At 37.3% G+C, this 20,143-nt stretch overlaps 1 long non-coding RNA gene across 1 annotated transcript in view; it reads right to left on the bottom strand.

The window, feature by feature from the left end:
• Nucleotides 1–2,351: 2,351 nt before the first annotated feature.
• The window catches only part of LOC138695312 (uncharacterized), a 582,002-nt gene continuing 564,210 nt past the window's right edge, over nt 2,352–20,143 (bottom strand). The window contains exon 7 of the long non-coding RNA XR_011331127.1: nt 2,352–2,665. This is a non-coding gene — a long non-coding RNA (uncharacterized lncRNA). The remainder of the gene's footprint in view (nt 2,666–20,143) is intronic.

Here is a 20,143-nt window from a genome sequence, read left to right as displayed (position 1 = left end):
CACTCTTCAGACATCCTTACAGGAGCTGTCTAAATGGTTCTCTGACTGGAGATTACTACTCAACATTACCAAGACAAAAGCTAAAATCTTCTCTTTAAGGCCTATTCATAATCCACCTCCTTTGGTTCTTCTAAATGAACGAGTTACATGGCTCTCTAGTCAAGAAGCTGTCAAATATTTGGGAATATTATTAGACACGAAACTTACATGGAATGCCCATATAACTCGCATTGTTACACTAACCTCTTCTAGAATTCGAAAATTATACCCTTTGGTTAATAGACGTTTACAAATTGGATTGGACTGTTCAATGCTACTCTACACCTCGCTTGTACGACCTCTTTTAACTTATGCAGCGCCAGTGTGGGGGACTGCAAATAAGACACACATGCATCGCCTACAAGTTCTCCTGAACAAGTTCCTGCGTACTGCAACAAATGCCCCCTGGTTTGTAAGAAATCAACAACTGCATCAAGAATTGGGAATTCTTCCACTAGAACAGTACATCCATTCAATGTCAAAATCTTTCTTCAACAAACTTCCTGGTGTTCCTGGAGCTGTGACATATAACATTGGAGCAAGATCTTGTCAGCCATCTAGACTTAAAAGGAAACTCCCTCAAGACATCCTTCTTAGTGATACTGACGACTCTTCATAATTTAACACAGAAAATCATCATATTTTTGTTCACACAATTCACAACAATGTTCAATTAATTAATTTAAATTAATTAGAGGAGCCTTTAGAGCAAATCTCAGCATGATATTCTGCATGTGATATTCCATAATTTAACAGTGGTCTGTATAGCAAGTTTGCTGGTCGACCAATATTAAACATAAAAAAATTCATTTTCTTATCTATGACATGTTCAACTGCAAAGGCTTCCAAGTGATCGTATGAATCCTCTAGATTCAAAACTCCCTAAAGACCATTTTGTTCAGAATTGAGTTATGCCACATACTGCTTGCTAAGAATGAATTCTAATGATTTATATAGTTTGAATAAAAAAAGCCTCTAAATTTGAAGCAAAAGGTTTGTTAAAGTTCACTCTTAGGATGAAAATAAAATTCCCTCTGTTTTCCACCAGTTACTGTCAAAACCCTTTAATTTGTGAAAGTGGATATAGGGGATTTTGAATCTATAGGATTCATATATCGTAATGGAATTATTACTTAGTACATTTTTTGTCTCTGAAGCAACCAAATCGAGAGAAAAATGTTACTGCCCACGGACGAGACTATTGTTCACACATTGGCTCAAGTTTCGAAGTAAGTTGAGCGATAGTTATGTTACGAGTATGGTTATTATGAAATGTATGGGTACAACTTAACATTAACAGTTGTAAAAATACAGAAATGTTATTGGTTTGGTTTACTGATCTACGGAATATCGATCGGCCGGCGCTAGTCTATCGTCTGACATCCAGTCTGTTTCCCGATTTCCTTGAAGTTGGACACGCCTGAGCGTGTTGTGCAATTGTGCGATTGTTGTCGGTGCAGTTTCATGTGAGATACCGCATAGAATGGCTCTAGAGTGTTTATGTGCAAGACATAGTATAAATCGGCTTGCCGGGTCTCCAAGGAATTTATTGCGAAATTTCCGAATACTCAATCGCCGAAGGGGAGGTAGTACATAAGTTTGTGAATAAATTTGAGAACCAAGGTCATACAAACATACAAGTTTTAACCAGTTTTAACAGAGAATAGATTAGTTGACACTGGCGGTATTCTCGAGCGTTCGTCACAAAAATCGCTAAAAAATTAGCTCAGCAGACTGGAGTGTCTGTATTATTTGATAGAGAGACAATACATTTATTACATCTTAAACTTTAAGGCTCTATCCAAGTACATACCATTCAAAACGAAGCTTATCTGTGCAAAGTTATTATTGAGGACATAAATTAAATTTCAGTGGAATTCTGCAGGAAGGTAAAAGGTAAAGGTAAAGGTAAAGGTATTCCCGTCACATGCCATGAATGCCTTGGGGGGGGCATGGAGGTAGAGCCCCATGCTTTCCATGAACTCGGCACTAGAATGAGGTGGTGTGGTCGGCACCACGCTCTGACCGCCTTTTACCCCTGGGAAAGACACGGTACTCAATTTCATTTCTGCAGGAAGGCATACTATAAATTCAAATTAAGACTTACAGGCTTGCATCGACTTGATCAAGTTGCCCACTATGTAGAAAATCGATAAACAAGATTTTCTAATGTGTTTTCAAAGTTTTTACAATTGTTATAGTGGTAATAATGTGAGTAGTAATATTTTGTTAAAGATTTACTTCTTATGAAACATAGGCCATCCGAAACTTAATATCAGTAGGGATAATAACACAAACACAATAAAATCACCTTTCTGTTTTAGGTATCAAAAACTTTTATTCACTTCAACATTTTGAAATACTCGTACATATCAATAACATATTTTATCTCTGCTTTGTAAAATTATTTAGTTGTGATATTAATTTACTAACATTTAATTGTAAATGTATCTCAGTTTTAGTTCAACAAATTAACTGCTCGCTACACTCACTTCAGTACATGGCAGAACACGTCGTATACGCAAACCTCGGACTCATTTCATCCAGCTGGCGCGGCGCGTAGAGCAAGGAAATAAATGGCGTAAGAAGTGAGTTGTGTACATCACCGGCTCCACAGCACACAGATCTGGAACAAGAGTAGTGTCGTTGTTAATGGCAACCTTCACACTATACTTCACAGGACGCAATTCGAAGGAAAGAAACAGATATAGCCTACTGTATTAGGAAGGAAATAAGCGAATACAAAGAAGAATAAAGGCGTTAGGAAACTGGAAATAAAGAAATAAACAAAAAGGCAAGGAGAGAATGAAGAATTCAATGTCATATAACGCATAATTTTTTATAATATGCTTCAGGAGTTTCGCAAAATGTATTTCATTGATCATATTACATCCGAAGTCTGATTAGTGCAATGTGTTACTATTCACCGATGTATGCAATGGAGGAAAGGAAATGACCATCCTACCCCATTATCTCCTGTCTTAGTGATGTCTTACTGATGTCACTTGAGAGATTCAAACCTGTCTTCGGACAGTTGACTAAACAACAGAAACAACGACGACATCATATTACCAACGACACTCCTATGTATGTGTTGTTTATGTTCTTGAACTACAATCTAATAATTTACAAGATAACTAAATTAAAAGATGAACTTTCAATTTCTGGATTACAGACAAAAGGTCTTTCATTATAATTTTTAAAATCAGTAATAACTTTTACTTCATTTAATAATTGTACGGGAAGTGGAGGAGAACAAGACATAGAGAACAAGGGGAAACTCAAGGAGAACAAGGAAGGGATTGTATTTTTATGCGACAGTCAGTTTTCAAATTACCTCCCCCGATACCTAGTAAGGAGAAAGATGTAGTTTTACGTCTAAAGAAAGCAACGGAAAGAAAAAGAGAATAAAAAGTAGAAGGGACGTAAAAATAAAGAGTGAAGGAAACACATTGGGGAAAATACAAAAAAAAAAAAAAAAAAAAACTAAATGAAGAATAATAAAGAATTCAAACAGATATGTACTGTATATAGATATACACACAGACAGCTATATACAGACATACGGACGAACTGACGGAGTGACAGGCAGATAGATAGCAAACCAAAGAAACAGTCAACCGGTAAGATCGACGCTCTAGGTTTGTGTTACAGGCGCGTTTTTGACGCTCTAGGGTTGGTTTAGCGACGCGTTTTGGCGTTTTATTGTTGGTTCAGCGGCACATTTGACGCTCTTGGCATGTGTTAGCGGCGGGTTTTTAACGCTCTAGTGTTGGTGTAGCTGCGAGTTTTTGACGCTCTAGGTTTGGTGTAGCGCAGAGTTTTTGACGCTCTAGGTTTGGTGTAACGGCGAGTTTTTGACGCTCTAGGTTTGGTGTAGTGGCGAGTTTTTGACGCTCTAGGGTTGGTGTAGCGGCGAGGTTTTGACGCTCCAGATTTGGTGTAGAGGCGAGTTCATGACGATCTTGGTTTGGTGTACCGGCAAGGTTTTGACGCTCTAGATTTGGTGTAGAGGCGAGTTTTTGACGCTCTAGGTTTGGTGTACTGGCGAGGTTTTGACGCTCTAGGTTTGGTTTAGCGGCGAGTATTTGACGCTCTAGGTTTGGTGTAGCGGCGAGTTTTTGATGATGTAGGCCTGTGTCAGCGGCGAGGTTTTGACGCTCTACGTTTGGTATAGCGACGAGTTTTTCACGCACTAGGCTTGTGTTAGCGGCGAGACTTTTGACGCTCTAGGTTTGGTGTAGCTGCGAGTTTTAGACGCTCTAGGGTTGGTGTAGCGGCTAGTTTTTGACGCTCTAGGTTTGGTGTAGCGGCGAGTTTTTTACGTTCTAAGTTTGGTGTAGCGGTGAGTTTTTGACGCTCTAGGTATGGTGTAGTGGCGAGGTTTTGACGCTCTAGGTCTGATTTAGAGGCGAGTTTTTGACGCTCTAGGTTTGGTGTAGCGGCGAGTTTTAGATGATGTAGGCTTGTGTCAGCAGCGCGTTTTTGACTCTGTAGGGTTGGTGTAGCGGCGAGGTTTTTACGCTCTACGTTTGGTGCAGCGGCGACTTTTCGACGCTGTACGCTTGTGTTAGCGCCGAGTATTTGACGCTCTAGGTTTGGTGTTGCGGCGAGTTTTTGGAGCTCTGGGTTTGGTGTAGCAGCGAGGTTTTGACCCTCTAGGCTTGTGTTAGCGGCGCGTTTTTGACGCTCTGTGGTCCTTAGCGGCGCGTTTTCGACGCTCTGGGTTTGGTGTAGCGGCGAGTTTCTGACGATCTAGGTTTGGTGTAGCGGCGAGTTTCTGACGCTCTAGGTTTGGTGTAGCGGCGAGATCTAGACGCTCTAGGTTTGGTGTAGGGATGAGTTTTTGACGCTCTAGGTTTGGTGTAGTGGCGAGATTCTGAAGCTCATGGTTTAGTGTAACGGCGAGTTTTTGACGCTCTAGGTTTGTTGTAGCGTCGAGTTTTTGATGCTCTAGGGTTATTGTAGCGGCGAGTTTTTGACGCTCTGGGTTTGGTGTAGGGGCGTGTTATTGACGCTCTAGGTTTGGTGTAGCGGCGAGTTATAGACGCCCTAGGGTTGGTGTGGCGGCGAGTTTTTGATGCTCTAGGTTTGGTGTAGTGGCGAGTTTTTGACGCTCTAGGTTTGATGTAGCGCCGAGTTTTTGACGCTCAAGGCTTGTGTTATAGGCTCGTTTTTGGCGCTCTAGGTTTGGTGTAGCGACGAGTTTTTGATGCTCTAGGTTTGGTGTAGCGGTGAGTTTTTGACGCTCTAGGTTTGGTGCAGCGGCGAGTTTTTGACGCTCTTGGTTTGGTGTAGCGGCGATTTTTTGACGCTCTAGGTTTGGCATAGTGGCGAGATTTCGTCGCTTTAGTTTTAGTGTAGCGGCGAGTTATTGACGCTCTAAGCTTGTGTTAGCAGCGCGTTTTTTACGGTCTAGGTTTGGTGTAGCGGCGAGTTTTAGACGCTCTACTGTTCGTGTAGCGGCTAGTTTTTGACGCTCTAGGTTTGGTGTAGCGACGAGTTTTTGACGCTCTAGGTTTGGTGTAGCGGCGAGGTTTTCACGCTCTTGGTTTGGTGTAGCGGCGAGTTTTAGACGTTTTATGCTTGTGTTAGCGCCGCGTTTTTGACGCTCAAGGTTTAGTGTAGCGGCGAGTTTTTGACGCTCTAGGCTTGTGTTATCGGCGTGTTTTTGACGCTCTAGGTTTGTTGTAGCGACGAGTTTTTGACGCTCTAGGTTTGGTGTATCGGCGAGGTTTTGACGCTGTATGGTTGTGTTAGCGCCAAGTTTTTGACGCTCTAGGCTTGTGTTAGCGATGCTTTTTTGACGCTCTAGGTTTGGTGTGAAGGCGAGGTTTTGACCCTCTAGGCTTGTGTTAGCGGCAAGTTTTTGACGCTGTATGGTTGTGTTAGCGTCGAGTTTTTGACGCTCTAGGCTTGTGTTAGCGGCGAGTTTTTGACGCTGTAGGTTTGGTGTATTGGCGAGTTTTTGACGCTCTAGGCATGTGTTTTCGGCGTGTTTTTGACGCTCTAGGTTTGGTGTCGCGGCGAGGTTTTGACGCTCTAGGCGTGTATTAGCGGCACTTTTTGACGCTGTATGGTTGTGTTAGCGCCGAGTTTTTGAGCTCTAGGCTTGTGTTAGCGGCGAGTTTTTGACGCTCTAAGCTTGTGTTAGCGACCGGTTTTTTACGGTCTAGGGTTGGGTTATCGGCGTGTTTTTGTTGCTCTAGTGTTGGTTTAGCGGTGCGTTTTTGACGCTCTAGAATTCGCTCGATGGCAAGTGACCTATTTTCGTTCGATGGCAAGTTACCTACTTTCGTTGCTTTGCAAGTGACCTACTTTCCCTCAGTGCAGGCGGGCGGGCTAACGGACGAACGGACGGACACGGATAGATGGAAGGACAGACACAGACAGACATATAGAATAGATAGAAACAATAGATGAATGGATGGGTAGATAGATAGATAGATAGATAGATAGATAGATAGATAGATAGATAGATAGATAGATAGATAGATAGATAGATAGATAGATAGATAGATAGATAGATAGATAGATAGATAGATAGATAGATAGATAGATGGTGGTTGGGTGATGGGTGGGTGGATGGACGGACAGACAGGCAGGCAGGCAGGCAGACAGTTAAACTATCATGTAAAACGCAGGAAAAGGAAAGAACTAGAAAAGAAAAAGAAATGGACGAGAAGGATTAGTACGAGGGAGTAAGAAAATTGTAATTTGAAGAGAGATAAATTAATGGAAGAGGGACGAAGAAAAATAATGCCAAGAAATGTAAGGAGTTCGGGACTATCAGTTTGATATCGCACTCGGCGAAGATTCTCCTGCGAATACTGAATCGACGGTTATTTTCTAAGATCGAAGGACACTTGAAAGACGAGTTGGTTTCAGGAATGGAAAGGTACACGAGATCCAATTGGACTACTACGAACAATCGGTGAAACATATCCAGAGAAGGATAAAGAAATGTATATAGTATTTGTGGAGTTAGAAAAGGCGTTTGACAGAGTGGATTGGAACAAACTGATGGATATCGTGAAGAAAATAAGTGTGGATTGGAAAGACAGGAGATTGTTCAGTAATCTACATTGGAAACACCGAGTCAAAGTCAGGATAGGAGAAGAAATGTCTGAAGGAAGTGAAATAGGAAGAGTAGTACGACAAGGATGCCCATTATCATCTACTCTGTTCAACATCTACTTGAAGCATTTAGTGAAGAACATGTTTTTAGAACATGAAAGAAGTGGTAGTAGGACTTAGGAGGAAGAAGAATAATGTGTATAAGATTTGCTGATGATATGGCGTTGTTAGCAGAAGAGGAGATTATACTAAGGAATATGTCAGAGTTCTATTACACTAGGTAATCGATTACATGCAACTGATTGCAATCTGCGTGCCAAGCAGTTTCACGCTAAGTAAACCGCACTACAATCAGTTTAGCGAGCGTATGAGAGTGAATGTGAGTCAAGCCGAGGTCCCCGGTATATACCTTAAGAAAGGAAAAGGGACTGCATTATACATTATTTGAGGATCTCTGTGCGCATGAAACCAAGTTCTTCAATTATTTTCGCATGTCGAAATCATCATTTTATGAATTGCTGAATTACATAAGAGGACAGTAACTGGCCAAGATACCAAGTTGAGACAAAGTATTCCAGCAGAAGAAAAGCTAGCCGTATCATTGTGGTAAGGCATTTGAGTTACTGAATCATGACCACAATTTTTTTTTAACAATAGAAGAAAACAATATCAACTTGTACTGTATCTTTTAGGATTTATTACACAAAGAAAATTCAATAATAATACATACTATAATCAATTAGTGGATAAAACCAACATGATTTTTCTCGTTAACAGGCTTTTCTTTGAATTCGGGAAAGAAACTTACCAGAATACTTTCCCATACATTTTATTTTGTACTTTTGTTTGAGTACTCTTCTGATCTGCTGTCCCACAAGGCAGGAGATTTCTCAACTTCACTTATAAAATCTTTTGTATTAACCTTGCTCTCAAACGAGTTCGTTAATTTTTTCGTCAAATCTTCCTTCTCCGTATAGTTCACTGTTGTTTGCAGTTCTTCCTCCATCGCAGTGTTACCCGTTGGCCGCACTTCTTTACCCGTAAAGCACAAAATTCGGACAAAGAACCTAACGACACGAACGTGCAGTCCACGTCATCTGTATCTGCTGAGGATTTGTTGACGAGACACGTCTGGTGGACTGTGCGCGCGCAGGCAATTTTTATGCAATGTTTCCTAGTGTAATACGCTCCATTTCGGTCAATGCCCCGCAACGGCCCGGTGAAACTAAAAGTTTCAAGAGCAGTTTCATGGCCTGCAAGTAACTTGCAATCGATTTTTGACTGTGCAACTAATTGCAATAAGTGTACCAGCTCTCATTTAAACCAATGTCCCACAAATTCTTTGGAAATCAGTTGCATGCAATCGATTGCCTAGTGTAATAGAGCTCTTACTCGAGCTAAATGACAGCTGTGAGCAGTATGGAAGACAAAAACCATGGTCATAGGAAGAAAAGTAAAGAAGGTAAACTTGCGAATTCTAAACGAAGCGGTAGAGCAAGTGGACAGCTTCAAACACTTGGGGTGTACTATAAGCAGCAACATGAGCTGCTGCCAAGAAGTCAGAAAAAGAATAGCAATGACAAAAGAAGCTTTTAATAGAAAAGGGAGCATCTTCTGCTGACCTCTGGAGAAAGAACTAAGGAAGAGACTAGTGAAGTGCTTTGTGTGGAGTGTAGCATTGTATGAGGCAGGAACATGGACAGTACGACTAAGTGGAGAGAAGCAAATAGAAGCATTTAAAATGTGGATATGAAGAAGGATAGAGCTTGTGAAGTGGACAGAGTAAGAAACGAAGCTGTGTTGGAAAGAGTGTATGAAGAAAAAATGAAGCTAAAATTGATCAGAAAGAGGAAAAGGAATTGGCTGGGTCACTGGTTGAGAAGAAACTTCCTTCTGAAGGATGCGCTGGAAGAAATGGTGAACGGGAGAAGAGTTCGGGGTAAAAGAAGATACCAGATAATAGACGACATTAAGATATATGGATCATATGAGGAGACAAAGAGGAAGGCAGAAAATAGGAAAGACTGGATAATGCTGGGTTTGCAGTGAAAGACCTACCCTTGGGTAGAACACTATGAATGAATGATAGGCCTATGAACGCATTTTAAAGGGATAATTATAAACTTACAAACGAAGAAAGAAACAAAACTAAAAAAAGAAAAGACGGGAAGAATTAGCATTAGAAAGGAAGGATCAAGGAAGGAAAGAGTAAAAAAAGAAAAGGCAAGGGGATGTAAGACGAAATTCATAAAACGAATTAGGTAAAGTTGCAACATTTTAAAACATCGAAAAAGTACTGTTTTAATGTTTGAGTTCTTCAGAATCACTACTTTGAGCAGACTTCACTTGAAAAATCGCTGAAGTCTTCCTTATCAAATACGTGGTGTAGATGTCTCTACAAAATGTAATGTGAGTGGAACACTATAATACCACCATACCTCTTTTACCTCTAATTGAGGTTCTGGCTATTATCAAGCAGTACATCTCATTTGACGATGTGTATCAGAGAAAGAACAATAAATTGTTTGTATGCATCTGAAGTCTGATTAATGTAATACTGTATGTAGCTAATCGGCGACGTATGCAATGGAGAGGGAAAGCAACTGACCACCTTATCTCATTACCTCCTGGCCTAGTTGCCTCATAAGTGGTACCATGTTGGATCACTTGTTAGGTTCAGACCTATCTTCGAACAGTTGACTAAACAACACAAACACTCCTCTTTAGGTTAACATGTGGATGTGTACAACATGGTCAGGAATTTCTTCTCAGGTATAAGTTACAAAACCAGAGAGAGATAGAGATAGAGGCCTGACGATTATCGTTTAATTCCATCGCGTTTATTACGTAACACCTACTAATTCTCCAAGAAGATTACATGCAATTAAGCAGTGAGATAAACGGCAATTCCGTTTTTTAATAACTACAGGTGCAGCGAAATAAAGACATCAAGATCGGGTTTAATTTTAATCGGTCTATTAATAAGTTAACGCCCGTGATAGACAACCTCAAAGCTACTGGAAATATCAGTAAGTGAAGCATACAAATGACTGCCACTATGAAAATAAGAACTTCCTGTCTCATCGAATTTTTAAACAATGGATGCGAAATACCGGGGCAGGAGGCAGCAGCTGAAACATCACGTGATGACGTCTGTTTTATATCAAGCACGAAACGTTACTGTAACGTTGTTATAGTGGCTGATACAAGAGGATCCTATCATGGCTGCCCCCGGCATTAACAATTTCCATACTCACTCACTAGCATATCATTATTCTAATAGCCTTCAATATCATCTCCTCGTAAAATAAAAGATATTGAGGTCTAGCCTATAATTTTGTGTTTAGAATTTTTGCAATCCTATATTACGTATATTCGACAAGTACAGTTTGATACATAGAAGAAGCTGCATTAACAGTTAAGGAGATTAAGTTGAAATCCATCTTTAGTTCTCTATCTATTTACGTTAAGTAGTCCTATTTGTTTCTGGCCTCATGGATATAATAGTATGTGTATATTGAGCCGTTTAATTAATGTTACTTCCTGTTTACTTTGAAATGAAATGAGTTATGTGCGTTATTTTTTTAATTAATGAGGTACTTTATTTGAAATATTAATTAAATTTTTATAAGAAATTATTACAGATAATTTCATAAATTTCTCATAATACATTCTTATTTCTCATGCTACTTCTGACTTACATACTAATGTTGCTAATATTGTTCTTCCTACTCCTGACATTCATACTAGTTCTGCTGCTATTAATACATTCTTATTTCTCTTGCTACTTCTGACTTACATACTAATGTTGCTAATATTGTTCTTCCTACTTCTGACATTCCTACTAGTGCTGCTACTATTAATACATTCTTATTTCTCTTGCTACTTCTGACTTGCATACTAATGTTGCTAATATTGTTCTTCCTATTTCTGACATTCATACTACTTCTGCTGCTATTAATACATTCTTATTTCTCTTCCTACTTCTGACTTATATACTAATGTTGCCAATATTGTTCTTCCTACTTCTGACATTCATACTAGTGCTGCTGCTATTAATACATTCTTATTTCTCTTGCTACTTCTGTTGCTAATATTGCTCTTCCTACTTCTGACATTGATACTAGTGCTGCTGCTATTAATACATTCTTATTTCTCTTGCTACTTCTGACTTACATACTAATGTTGCTAATATTGTTCTTCCTACTTCTGACATTCATACTAGTGCTGCTGCTATTAATACATTCTTATTTCTCTTGCTACTTCTGACTTACATACTAATGTTGCTAATATTGTTCTTCCTATTTCTGACATTCATACTAGTGCTTCTGCTATTAATACATTCTTATTTCTCTTGCTACTTCTGACTTACATACTAATGTTGCTAATATTGTTCTTCCTACTTCTGACATTCATACTAGTTCTGCAGCTACTAATACATTCTTATTTCTCTTGCTATTTCTGACTTACACACTAATGTTGCTAATATTGTTCTTCCTACTTCCGACATTCATACTAGTTCTGCTACTATTAATACATTCTTATTTCTCTTGCTACTTCTCACTTACACACTAATGTTGCTAATATTGTTCTTCCTACTTCTGACATTCATACTAGTTCTGCTGCTATTAATAGATTCTTATTTCTCTTCCTACTTCTGACTTACATACTAATGTTGCTAATATTGCTCTTACTATTTCTGACATTCATACTACTTCTGCTGCTATTAATACATTCTTATTTCTCTTGCTACTTCTGACTTACATACTAATGTTGCTAATATTGTTCTTCCTACTTCTGACATTCATACTAGTTCTGCTGCTATTAATACATTCTTATTTCTCTTGCTACTTCTGACTTACATACTAATGTTGCTAATATTGTTCTTCCTACTTCTGACATTCATACTAGTGCTGCTGCTATTAATACATTCTTGTTTCTCTTGCTACTTCTGACTTACATACTAATGTTGCTAATATTGTTCTTCCTACTTCTGACATTCATACTAGTGCTGCTGCTATTAATACATTCTTATTTCTCTTCCTACTTCTGACTTACATACTAATGTTGCTAATATTGTTCTTCCTACTTCTGACATTCATACTAGTCCTGTTGCTATTAATACATTCTTATTTCTCTTGCTACTTCTGACTTACATACTAATGTTGCTAATATTGTTCTTCCTACTTCTGACATTCATACTAGTGCTGCTGCTATTAATACATTCTTATTTCTCTTGCTACTTCTGACTTACATACTAATGTTGCTAATATTGTTCTTCCTACTTCTGACATTCATACTAGTGCTGTTGCTATTAATACATTCTTGTTTCTCTTGCTACTTCTGACTTACATACTAATGTTGCTAATATTGTTCTTCCTACTTCTGACATTCATACTAGTGCTGCTGCTATTAATACATTCTTATTTCTCTTGCTACTTCTGACTTACATACTAATGTTGCTAATATTGTTCTTCCTACTTCTGACATTGATACTAGTGCTGTTGCTATTAATACATTCTTATTTCTCTTGCTACTTCTGACTTACATACTAATGTTGCTAATATTGTTCTTCCTACTTCTGACATTCATACTAGTACTGCTGCTATTAATACATTCTTATTTCTCTTGCTACTTCTGACTTACATACTGATGTTGCTAATATTGTTCTTCCTACTTCTGACATTCATACTAGTGCTGCTGCTATTAATACATTCTTATTTCTCTTGCTACTTCTGACTTACATACTAATGTTGCTAATATTGTTCTTCCTACTTCTGACATTCATACTAGTGCTGCTGCTATTAATACATTCTTATTTCTCTTGCTACTTCTGACTTGCATACTAATGTTGCTAATATTGCTCTTCCTACTTCTGACATTCATACTAGTGCTGCTGCTATTAATACATTCTTATTTCTCTTGCTACTTCTGACTTATATACTAATGTTGCTAATATTGTTCTTCCTACTTCTGACATTCATACTAGTGCTGCTGCTATTAATACATTCTTATTTCTCTTGCTACTTCTGACTTACATACTAATGTTGCTAATATTGTTCTTCCTACTTCTGACATTCATACTAGTGCTGCTGCTATTAATACATTCTTGTTTCTCTTGCTACTTCTGACTTACATACTAATGTTGCTAATATTGTTCTTCCTACTTCTGACATTCATACTAGTGCTGCTGCTATTAATACATTCTTATTTCTCTCGCTACTTCTGACTTACATACTAATGTTGCTAATATTGTTCTTCCTACTTCTGACATTCATACTAGTGCTGCTGCTATTAATACATTCTTACTTCTCTTGCTACTTCTGACTTACATACTAATGTTGCTAATATTGTTCTTCCTAATTCTGACATTCATACTAGTGCTGTTGCTATTAATACATTCCTGTTTCTCTTGCTACTTCTGACTTACATACTAATGCTGCTAATATTGTTCTTCCTACTTCTGACATTCATACTAGTGCTGCTGCTATTAATACATTCTTATTTCTCTTGCTACTTCTGACTTACATACTAATGTTGCTAATATTGTTCTTCCTACTTCTGACATTCATACTAGTGCTGCTGCTATTAATACATTCTTATTTCTCTTGCTACTTCTGACTTACATACTAATGTTGCTAATATTGTTCTTCCTACTTCTGACATTCATACTAGTGCTGCTGTTATTAATACATTCTTGTTTATCTTGCTACTTCTGACTTGCATACTAATGTTGCTAATATTGCTCTTCCTACTTCTGACATTCATTATAGTGCTGTTGCTATTAATACGTTATTTCTCTTGCTACTTCCGATTTCCATATTAATGCTGCTAATATTGTTCTTGCTACTTCTTACATTCACACTAGTGCTGTTACTATTAATACGTTATTTGTCTTGCTACTTCCGACTTCCATATTAATGCTGCTAATATTGTTCTTGCTACTTCTGACATTCATACTAGTGCTGCTGCTACTAATATGTTCTTATTAGTCTACCTACTTTTGACTTACATTCTGATGACAATATTTTTCTTCCTAGTTCTGACATTCATACTAGAGCTGCTACTGCTACTAAGAAATTTTTATTACTCTAGCTATTTCTGACTTACATACTAATGCTGCTAATATTGTTCTTGCTTCTTCTAACATTCATACTAGTGCTGCTGCTACTAATATGTTCTTATTTCTCTTGCTACTTCCGACTTCCATATTAGTGCTGCTAATATTGTTCTTGCTACTTATGACATTCATATTAATGCTAATACTACTCCTAACATAACTCTTGCTACTTCTGTTGCTATTTTACTTCTATAACTTATGTTAATGCTGCTATTGCTGTTACTATTCCACCACCTGCTGCTACTTTGGTAATCTATTGTAATTTGGTCTCTATAAAATCGTCAATACATAGCCTATGTAATTTTAAAGGAAACTTTTTTAGACATTTAACTAGGACGTCAGTTGAAGCAGTAGCCTATTTGTGGTTACAGCGTTCGTTTTTATAAATTACACGTACAATACATGGATTACCCGCTCCGTTACAATAAAAAAGATCTCTATCATCTTCATGACGAATGGGTTTGTGTTTTAGTAACGGAAGATCATAGTACAGCGAGTGATGCAAAAACTTTAGGTACATCATGATAAAATAACCCGAAGGAAGCTATTAAATTCAAGTCCGCAGATATTTTATAGTCACTTATAATCCAATAAAACAATTATGTATAAAGGTAGAGGAAATGCAAATTTAAGAAAAGTGAATTTTAAAAGCTGTATAATTTTAAAATGTCTTACTTATACATATTTGCATCAGTACTGTATTGTTACTTGGCAAATCGTATAAATCAGGTTATTTCCGTAATATCTTTCCCTCGAGCATGAATTGCATGCGACTATCCAAGTGTATACGCTTGAAAATTTATAATTCAACTATGAGAAGTTCAATTAAATTGATACAAGTCATTGCCTGTTGACCTACAATTATAACCAGACTCCACACAAATCATACATGAAGAAAGGATCCTCGTGGTGGCAGTCAAGTTGTATATCAATATGCAGACCTCACAGTGCTATTCCGTGGTTAAGTCACGATCTTTGGTAAGCGCTCAAGTCTGCAGAACTACTTAATATGTTCATAACATTAATATTTATCAGGCTGGAACAAAAATTAACTTCTTTTTTTAAAGAAACACAAAGAAAAGAAACATTGAGTTGCAATTTAATTTTAAAATGTATCAATTTATATTGTTCATAATTAAAACCAAGTGATGTTACTTAAATAAACTGAATACACACAAAGAGGTCAAATCTTTTGAATTCGTTGTAAAATGAGGGAACAGGTAAAATGTATCTTATGAAAATCTTGAATCAGCGTTCGTAAACAAAGACCTGAGAACTGGATTATAAATTAATAATAACAAACCCGATCAGTAATATAATTTGCAGTTACAAACGTTTGAAGTTGGTCTTGAATAGAAAAAGAAACACAAGGAAGAAGTTTGTTTTCAATTTCACTGTATCTCTTACCATGAAGAGTGGAAGGTGTTCAATGACAATATTTTTAAGAGATGGATCCTCAGCATAATATGAACAGAAAAGTACTGTTATTTTGTTTCTTTTCACTTAAAGTTCAAGTAATAATTATTTTACATGATAATATTTGATCCCATTATCTTTGAACACACACACACACACACACACACACACACACACACACACACACACACACACACACATATATATATATATATATATATAAAAACGACAGTACACATTTTATAAACAAGTATCATTGCATTAGAAATCTCAATTCCAATATATACAGTATTTTATTTTTATGAAGATCTTACGTACCGGTACATTAAATTTTAATGGCAGCACAAAGCATAGATGTAGTTATATTGAATTAATTAGGAATGATGGCTTTTATGAATTGTAAATTAGAAAAAGGGCATTTCATTTTAACATTTAGTGGAATTTTGTAGGTTTTATTTTATATATTCATCATTTTGAAGGAAAACATGGAATCTAGGTTAATATAGAAAGATAGCCCATGTTTTTTGAAAATATCAATCCGAAATTAAAACCATTCTTATATCGAGATATTAATTATTACCTTGTTAAGGGGAGATTGTACTCGTATGTATTTTTGGTCAAAAATATCGATTTTTTGTTTTCTGTCTACTTTTAATGTGTAAAGCTTGCTTAATCATCTCTCATTTATTTTGTGTCAAAACGCCCTAAAAGGTCATTTAAATGTTTGGCGCTAATAGAGGCACGCCCCTTTTCCAGTAGAAATTTCTATGAAGAAAAAGTAAATCACAGTTTGAAATTTGCAAAACCTGGGAATATTATGATAAAGTGTGTTGCCTGCATTGTTCCCGCCATTATTCCGTCATTATATCATTCTGTTTCGCCCATCCAGACCTTCTTCGTAAGTTTTCATGGGGAAACCAAAATACAAATTAATCCTTCAATAATATTATTGGGTGTAGGGTGCCAAAAACTGTTTTTGTTCTTGCAAAGACAATGTCAGTTGGTGTGCATAATGTTGTATTAATATTCAATGAAGGAAATGGTGGTAGGACTAAAGTTTTAAGAAGTTTAGGTATAGAACCAGAAGTGAGCATGGTGAAGGCGTGCAAATATATTGACAATCTGCGTGTGAAAAGGGCAGATATGGATTGTAAGGCGAAAAGGAAAGGAAGAATTAAAAAAGGTCTTAAATGGTCAGAGATCCTGATGATCCAGAATATGGACCAGGTGCACATTAAACGTATGGTTAAGTTTAGAAATAATTTCCTCATATTTGTTTCTATTAAATGTATCTTTTTCTCAAAACTACTAGCTACGAGTAGAAACATAAAATTTTAAACACTAATACATGTTATGAAACTAAACAATTCCTGGTTTCTTCATACTCCATAGACTAAAATCAACAAAATTTAAAAATATGTTCTGTGAAAAAAAGTTAAAAATTTTTTCCTTGGAGAAAAATTTTAAAAATATATAGAGCTATTCTAAGATCATCGGCCTGCAAAAACCAACAATAAAAAAGAATAGACATATTAAGTTGTGTGCAAAGTTGCATCTTTCTAGCTCAAGCACTCAGTTGGACAGTGGACGTTGGCCCCATGTTTCGGCGGCTACTATGCAATGGTATGCAGACAATAATGTTCACCGGTTGGACTCGCCTGCACAGAGTCCTGATCTCAATCCCATAGAGCACCTTTGGGACAATTGGACCGGCGGTTGAGGTGTCAGGAGATGCGGCCAACTTCCATTGTCCAACTGAGTTCCATGTTGCAAGAGGAATGGCGACGCATTCCAGTGGATATCCTACACAAACTAGTGGAGAGCATGCCTGACAGGATGGCTGCTGTTATAACAACAAGAGATGGTACCACGAGCAAAAACAGTGCCCAATTACTTTTTAGAAGATAGTGTATAAACGTAAATTTAACTTTATATAGGGTAATTAAATTAAAGTCAGTTTCGCATTTAGATCCTATTGTAGTATAAATTTCGCATTTTGAATACATTTCGCATTTTATTGTACATTCAAAATTCATTATAAAGGGAAATACATGTCATGAAAAATGAAACTACAAAATCACAGACATTGCGATCATTTCGCTTTTGCAAAAAATCACGACCCCTAACTATAATGAAAATTCAGGTCATAATGATGTTCGAGTTATCACCAACACATATTTTCCTGCATTTAATTATATCACAATGAATATTTCATATGTATAAAGTCTATTTAACACACGAAGTGAGTATACTCTGACGATCCGTTACTTTTAAAACATTTGATCTTCTTGAAGGCGTTACAATAGCAAAATCCTATATAGCTTACAAAAGCATCAGTAACCCGAAATAATTATACAAGGAGGGTATGGTGGGATGGTTGTCTCTTTCAAACAACAAGCAACTGATAAATTGAAATTAACGTGATGCTGACACCCTTCTGCTTCTACCCCCCTCCCCATTCAGTATTCATATCCCAGAGAGTAGCACACACAACTGTAGTTAATATCTGCCTTCCTTCATCTATTGTCTTTACCCTCCAGCCTCTTCAATGCGAGCGGGGCTCCTCAACTGCTTGGCAGACGTACCGATCCAAAAGGTAGCAATTTTTAAAAAGCGGTTGCATTCAGAGTTTTTGCTTTACTACTGTAATATCTCATTAATTGTATAATATAATACAAGTATAATTATTAATTTTCCAGTAACTTATAACATTGTTCGCCAGGCAATCTAAACAGTATTTTATTCTTCATGCAAAATAATTTAGCCATCGAAGTAGCTAAGACGATAGGCGCGTTAGCCTACGGACTCGGAGCTGCGCTCGGATATGGGTTCGATTCTAGTTTGGTCTGTTTACCTGGTTGGTTTTTTCTGAAGTTTTCCCCACCTGTAAGGCGAATGTTACATAGCAAATCCTCGGCCTCATCTGTCCAAAAATCATCTCTATTTCATCAATTCCATCGAAGCTAAAATAATAACCTATAGTCGCGACGCTGTTATTCCCGGCGTGACTCCTCCTCTTTGCTTACGTCTTAGGGTACGTACACGTTGGAGCGACGATATACGATGAAAGAAGCAGCGATGCTATATCAGAGAGAATTGAAGCATGCATTGTCATTGAGGTGTGCATATTGGAGTAACGATAAAAGCGAAGATACACGATAAAAGCGACGAAAAAGGTAAGTTCCATTTTCTTCGCTCTTGTCGTTCATATAATCTCTGACTAATATAATATTAATCTGTATAATTACTATAATTACCGGTAGTTATCAATATATCCGAATATTAATCGATTTATTATTATTTCGGCGTATTAAATTAATTATTGTAGATATTGGCAAATTGATCAGTTGTGTATTTATTCGTCATATGTTATGTGATCACAATAACCAATCACAACACAACGAATTTATACTACCTTTGGGATGAGAAACGGGTTTAATTTTGTGCGTATTTCAGTTATATTATCCTTGAACTTAGCAGCTGATATTTCCTATATATCTTATTTCATTAAGTGGATGCATAGAATATCTTCTACTGATAAATCAAAATGTTTTCTTCTCGCGTCCTCCTTGCTCCGATATGAACACTTGATTCTTTGATAATACCAAAGCGTCCCTAGCTCATTTCTTTTATCGTTTATCGTCGCTCCAACTTGTACGTACCCTTAGGAAGTCAAGGCTCTATAAAGTCTAGGTAGGTAGTATCGTTCGCCATTTTTGTTCTTTCGTTGCTGAGCTACCAGACGAGGGATCTATTTTCCACACCGTTAAACATTACCATGTCGTAGCTCTTATGATAATAAATCAAACGCACTGTAATTCAGCAAATAATTGAGCGGCAAATAACGTCCTCGTGTGCTTTCTGCGAACGCCAACGAAAGAGCCAAAATGGCGGGCGATTATATTAAGTATTTATCCAGCCTTAGGAAATGCTTAACATCTTCATCAGCGAATCACAAGACGCATACGTTTAAATGTAGCCGATCTGCAATGTGATTGGCTGCCGGAAATTAGAGCGACGAGACTTTAGTAGTTGATATGTATTCAATCCGTTATACCGATGCCGGAAAATAGGTACACTGACGTTCAAAAATATCTGACCCTACTAATCGATAGTGATCGATAATTATTAGTATACTAAGTGTGGCTTGTTTAGTTGTTACTTCTATGAATAAATGGCGAAGATAATAGTCAGTGTTCCCAATCGTACATAAATATACCAGCATTGTAGAATTCAATTTTTCATACCACTCTCCTGATTGCAAAACAAGATTGGGTTTAGCTGGAAACCGCTGATATTGTCAATTATGAGAATAATTAGGCTTGGTCTACATAATCATTCTCCCTGACACTTTAATAGCTCCAATAATGATGCCACCTATTGAGAACTAGCGGAACTCTTTCAAAGTATATCAATTTTTTTTATATATATTTGGTTCTAAGGGTACGTACACGTTGGAGCGACGATAAATGATAAAAGAAGCAGCGATGC

This window comes from Periplaneta americana, chromosome 2 (genome assembly GCF_040183065.1).
Source record: "Periplaneta americana isolate PAMFEO1 chromosome 2, P.americana_PAMFEO1_priV1, whole genome shotgun sequence".
NCBI lineage: Eukaryota > Metazoa > Arthropoda > Insecta > Blattodea > Blattidae > Periplaneta > Periplaneta americana.
Note: the sequence above shows the minus strand (reverse complement) of the source record. Positions and strands in the feature narration are given on the sequence as shown.